We start from the raw sequence: 6,667 nt of genomic DNA, 5'->3' as shown, positions 1-6,667 counted from the left end.
AAAGGCATCAATTCTCTTTCTATCCTCCTTGGTTATTGTCCAACTCTCTGATGCATAACAAGTGATTGCGAAGACCATGGCCTGTATCAGACGCACTTTAGTCTCCAGAGAGACACCATTGCTCTTCAGTACTTTGGAGAGCACATAGTAACAACAAAAATATCAAAAGTAGAGAATGGGTTTACACATTTATCAATGATTATTATATTACTGTTTTAAAGACAATCTCACGTGTGGTTTTGAATCTTTGAACTAAAACGGAATGCAGATTCTTATCCACACAACAATTTTCAAAATCTATACAATCAAATTTTAAGGTTATTGAGCTATTGAGACTTTCTGAGGGGTGCCCAATACTACAAGTCTAGTTAGTGGCAAGCCTGAGCTAGGTCATATTTCTATTTAGTTTATGCCGTGGGCCTTTTCCACAAGGTGCTGCCTCTTATTTTGTTTTCTGGTTTAGCGGTTTTCAAACTTTTAAAGTTAATGGGATTTTTTTTTTAGTGAAAAAACAATGTGTGAAACAGTAAAACACAGAACTGTGGTAGTGGGAGGGTGCAAGGAGCTGGAAATGAAAGCCCACCCCCTCTGGACTGACATTGTGCCCCCCACTCCAACCCTGTGTGACTCTACAAAGATGTGAAACCTTGTTTGGTTTATTCTTGCTTTTAGTAAAGGTAGATAAGAATGCGTATATTTTAGAGACACATTTTCACATGAGGATTGAGAAAGAAAAATTGCTGCTTTTTTCAGTATTTGGGTGGATTTATTTAAAAAATATTAACTGAAATTAAGACACAGTGGAGATGTGTTTTCATATTAACATATTTCACTTGTAACTTATATACTTCTAATTTAATGTGAGATTCTTCTTGTTATATATACCATAGAGTCAACTCCTTCTCAGTGATTCTATGGGACAGAGCAGAGCCATCCCATAGTTTTTTCAGGGCAATTAAGGAGATTGCCACATTTTTATCCCCCAGAGCAGCTGTTGGACTCAGTGAGCAGCCAAGTGTTTAAGCACTGTGTTTCCAGGGACCCTCTATATTTTGCTAGTTATGTTCAATTGTACCAACATTAGCAGTAGTTTCAAGTCACAATCAAAACTCTGAAAGAGTATCTAAGAGGACCAACAGGCAGTAAGGTGCATTTATTCTTCATTTCGATGAGATGGATTGATTCAGTGACTGGGGTAATGGGGGTGGGTGTGTCAGAGACTATAAGATTGACACAGGATAGAGGAGGGTTTAGGGCTGTTGTACATAAGGTCTCTATGAGTCGCAGGCGTCTTGACGGCATGTAACAACAACAACATGTTGCTATAGGCTCTTTGTTTACACAACAGATGGTAATGTGTTGATGCAGTTAAAGAAGCAATGTTCACATACTGCTTGACTGAAGCCATTGTAGGTGCTCACCTGGGTGGTGCAAAGAGTTTGCACTTATCTTCTAGATGCAAGATTACAAACAGCAGGTCTGTCAGAGAAAGAACTGTAAACTCCAGTGCAAATCTTAAAATGGTCAAGTGTGCACTCCCCGAGGCCACCTTTCAGCTAAATAATAAATGATAAAAAGTAACAATCATGAAAAATGAGCTTCTTAATACTATCAACTGTTGAGCTCTGGTGAATTGGTAGTGAGAAACTGTACTGCAAATGCAAAAGTACATATGGTTTAAATCCACCAGCTACTTCATGGATAAATCTCCTCTTGTGCAATTTGCTGCCTCTGAAAACTTGCTGAAGGGTCAGCTATGGTTCCGTTATGACTTGATGGTACAACAACAGTACAATAAACTATATGAGACCAAAAGATCACATTTGTCCCAAAGATGTGAAGGCATGAAGGGCAATGTAAGAAATGGAAATGGAGAACTCAGAGAGGAAATTCAAAGAGAGCAGATACACTGTAGGCCACACATGGCAGCCAATGCCACAGAGCAATCTGTATGTGGATTATTGATTGTCATTGTTGTGTACTAACTAGTCAGAAATGACCCACAGCTGACCCTCCAGCAAGAAATTGGCCATCTTTCTTCTGTGGAGAAGTTGATGGACTCAAACTTAGTGCTTTTGAGATTGCAGCTCAACTTCTTACCACTGCCTACCAGAGCTCCCTGGATTATTGATTGGGAAAACAATATGCTTTGGAAATTCTTCTCCAAAACACAATAAAGTGAAAAAAATAAATGAAGAAGAACTACGAGGAGGAGGAGGAGGAGAAAGACCTAGTGATTGGTTCCATTAGGCTTGTACCTAAGAAAACCCTTTGGAGTAGTTCTATGCATAGAACTAAGTAGGAATTAACTCAACCACCATGAGTTTGGAATCCCTCCTTGTCATGGATTGAATTGGGTAGCCTTAAAACACATGTATTCAGATGCTGTATAATGATACCCCATGATTTGATGAGACAAAGAAAAGGATGATACGTAATAAATAATAGGCTGATTTAGGGTAGAACAAAGCACTTCCTAATCCCATCACAACCCAAACTCAGTATCAGGAGACTTCTCCTAGGGGGTAGCCAGTAATTTTTCACTCACAAGAAATAAAAAGTGAGGAAACAGAACAGAGGGGGAAGACCTCAGTATGACCAAGAAGTAATTGCCAGGAGTGGACAGTGTCATTTTGGACCCAGGCCCCTGTACATTGAAGCTCTGGGGCACTGGAGAAGGTCAGATAATGTGGAAGTTTTCAGAAAACATCCAACCTACTGCTAAGGAAAGAAACAAGGACTTTTCTTCATAAGCAAAGGAGAGAGTAGGCCTTTCCTGGAGCTGACAACCTGAATTGAACTGTCAGCACCTGTTGCTGTTTGCTGTCAACAAACAGCAACACTCTGATGAGAGTAAGCACAATGGAGACACAGCACTCTGGGAGACATTCAGAGAAACAATCCAGCTCAGCTCTGTTGGGGGCTGCAGTGCACTTAATACAAATGAGTAAACAGGAAGACAGGATAGGGTGGGCTTGCAGACATGGGACAAGTGCATTGGATAGGAGAACCTCAGCCTCATGCAGACTACTCCCAGCTCAACAGATGTGGCAGCCATCTTCCCAGGTGGCGAGCTTTCTCAAGCCGGTACGGCCAAACACAGGAGACCTTTCTCTACCCTATATTAAAGGCTGTTGGGAGGCTTGCACTTATCTGGAGCTAGGCAATCTGCCCTGGTCAGAGGCCCTCCCTTCCTCCCCAACATTCCCCAACATCTCTCCTCCCTTTTTCTTTTAAATGAATTGAAAGAGGGGAAAGTCTCTGGTGTAGGGCCTCTGGTGTTTCTTGGGAAGAGGATGATCCGATGATGGTAAGGGTAGAAAGATTACTGCATGCAGATGCTTGGGCATTTTATCTTGTGAAGAGGTCTCCAACTGGGGAGATAATAGAAAAGGTTAGAATTGCCATAACATGTTTTCCAGATTGGATTGGGAAATGAATTTAGGATAGCGAGGAGAGCCACGTACATATAGGAAATGCAGGTGAAGAAACCAAAGCTTATAAAACCTGATTAGCTTCTCCTGCTGTGGCACTATTGATGGTCAAAGCAACAATAAACAGTATTATAAACAAAGGACTATTGGGTGTACCACTCCCAGGGTTAAGGTCAAGAGCCTGTTGGTTGAGTGCCTTGAGCGTGCCCCATGGCACAGGTGTCTGTGACATCTAGGGCTTTGACTTCCTTTTCCTCTGTCTCATTTTCTTGTCCTGGATGCTCAATCGACACATCTTCTCAGTAGGCAGGTTTGAATTGGACATGAAGAGCAAGAACCCACAGAGGATGTAGTTTGTTCTGTGGGAAAATACAACTAAAACCTCTCCCAATGGCTAGTAAAGGATCAGGACCTTTCCATACTTGGTCTAATGGATCCTTCCAAGTAACCTTAGGAGGTGTAACCTCACTAGGAGGTGTATCTGATTGCCAGTGAACACATATAGGAGGTTTTGAAAAATTCTCATAGATATTAAGTACATTTAATGTGAAGAGAGCTTTATGAAATTGCATCATAGGGGGATAAGCTTCCCACTTTTCCTTTTTTAATTGCAGTTTTAATGTTTTGTGTGGTTCTTGACTATCACTTGACCTTGTGAATTATATGGGTTTCCTGTTGTATGCTGAATGTACCAACATTGACAAACTCTAGCAAAAGAGGAGCTAGCAAAGGCAAATCCGTTATCAGTTTTCATCGCTTGTGGAAATCCCATTACAGCAAATCATTGCAACATGTGTTTAATGAGATATTTAGCAGATTCCCCTGATTGAGCAGTAGCTCACATGAATTTGGAATAAGTGTCTATGGATACATGTACATATTTCTGTCATCCAAACGGATTAAATTGTGTAATGTCTCCAACCCTCGGGGATTGGCCCCAGGGGATTGGACGGCAGGGGTATGAATGAAAGAAGCAAAAGTCCGGCAGGATCGAAAAATCCTTTTTAACTCCGCAACTGGGACTCACGGAAATAGGGCTTTAAGTCCTTCGAGGTTGGTATGAGTCAAAGTATGTAGATTTTCAGGAGTAGCTACCATATAGCATGGGCTAGGGGTACTGTGGGTAGCCAACTGATCGACAGTTAAATTGCCTTCTACTATAAATCCAGACATGTTAGTGTGACTTCGAACATGCTGCAAATATGTTGAAACAGTTCTGTCAAGAAATAAAGTAGCATCTTGTACTAGAAGAGGGGAGAGAGGATTAGCATCAAGTTTTATCATTCACCAGCCTAGCCAAGGCAAGAGTGTAATGATGTAATGACTATCGGTAAAAAGATTTATAGCTTCTGGAACATTAGACAATGTTAAATATATAGCATACAGTTCTCTGAACTGTGGCAACATATTTGGCAAATGAATGAAATAGGTCTTTCAAGGAACAATAGAATCTGAAGGATGTATCATCACAGCAGCTCCTGCTCAACCTCCATCTGTGAAAACATTAGGAGCTGTGGCTATAGGTTCCCTTAGAAAGAGTTGGTGGGGTAACCATTTAAGGAAGGGAATAGCTGACATAAGGGACCCACTTGGGTAGTGGAAATCCATTTGACCTGAATAGCCTTCCAAAGCAAGTCCAAAGACTGTATGATGCTGAAGTAACCATTCAATATCTGTGTTATTAAATGGCAAACCAATCATATGTAGTTCTAATTCAAATACTTAAAGGGTCCTTGTGCGGCCTTGTTTGATCATATTAGACAACGTATACAACATTGTTGAGGCTTGATGTGTTCCCACCAATGCTGAATTCAGCCATTCCAATACTCCACGTGTTTGGTATAATTCTCCCAGCATTGTAGGTATTGAAAATGAAAAGATGTAATTTTTCACCTGGATAATATTGGACTAACTCAGGATGCTGTAAATGTGCATTGATTTCTTGCATAACTTGTTGAGCCTCTGGAGCCTCTGGAAGAGGAACAGTTGTAAGCAGACACTAGTGATTGGAATATGGAATGTGAGAACCATGAATGTAGGAAAATTAGAAATTGTTAAGAAGGAAATGGAACGCTTAAATATTGACATACTAGGCATTGGAGAGATGAGATAGACTGGCATGGGGCATTTTGAGTCAGATGACCATATGATATATTACTCTGGAGATGAAAAGACAGGGAAAAATTGGGTTGCCTTCATAGTAAAAAAAGTAATTTCTAGGTCCATCTTGAAGCACAACATTGTGAGTGGTAGGATTATATCCATACACTTACAAGGAAGTCCACTGAATACCACTATCATTCAGATATATGCACCAGCAACCAGAGCCAAAGAAGAAGAAATAGATGATTTCTACCAACTCTTACAGTTGGAGATTGCTCGAACCTGCAATCAAGATGTATTGATAATAATGGGTGACTGGAATGCAAAAGTTGGGAACAAAGAAGAAGAATCAGTAGTTGGAAAGAAAATATGGGCTTGGTGGCAGAAATGAAACTGGAGATGGAATGATTGAATTTTGTATAATCAATGACTTATTCACTGCAAATACGTTTTATAAGAAACATAAACACAGGTTATACACATGAATTTCACCTGATGGTATGCATAGGAATCAGATTGGCTACATCTGCGGAAAAAACTGCTGGAGAAGCTCAATATCATCTGTGAAAACTAGGCCAGGAGCTGATTGTGGAATAGACCACCACTACTCATATGCAAGTTCAAGCTGAAGCTGAGGAAAATTAAACCAAACCCACAGGAGCCAAAGTATGACTTTGAGTTCATCCTACCTGAATTTCAGAATCATCTCAGGAACAGGTTTGAGGTCTTGAACACTAATGAGCGAAAACCAGATGAGTTGTGGGAGGATGTCTATCATCCAGGAAGAGTGCAAACGGTCATTACAAAGACAGAAGATGAAGAAAAGACCAAAATGGATGTCAGAAGAAACTCTGAAGATTGCACCGGAGTGTAGGAAAGCCAAAGCACAAGGAAGAATTCAAGATACTAAAGAGCTGAACAGAAGATTTCAAAAGGCAGCTCGGAATTACAAAGCAAAATATTACAATGAAATGTACGAGGAGCTAGAGTTGGAAAATCAAAAGGGCCGAACTCATTCAGCATTTCTTTTTTTTTCTGTTTAATTTTTTTATTACTAAATTTTATCCATTTTAATGAACATTTACAGAGATTTTGGGTTTTCATTCATTCATTGTTGCACTATTTTCTCT

Source organism: Elephantulus edwardii, unplaced genomic scaffold, assembly GCF_000299155.1.
Source record: "Elephantulus edwardii isolate Elephantulus edwardi_28Jun2011 unplaced genomic scaffold, EleEdw1.0 scaffold00248, whole genome shotgun sequence".
Taxonomy (NCBI): domain Eukaryota; kingdom Metazoa; phylum Chordata; class Mammalia; order Macroscelidea; family Macroscelididae; genus Elephantulus; species Elephantulus edwardii.
Note: the sequence above shows the minus strand (reverse complement) of the source record.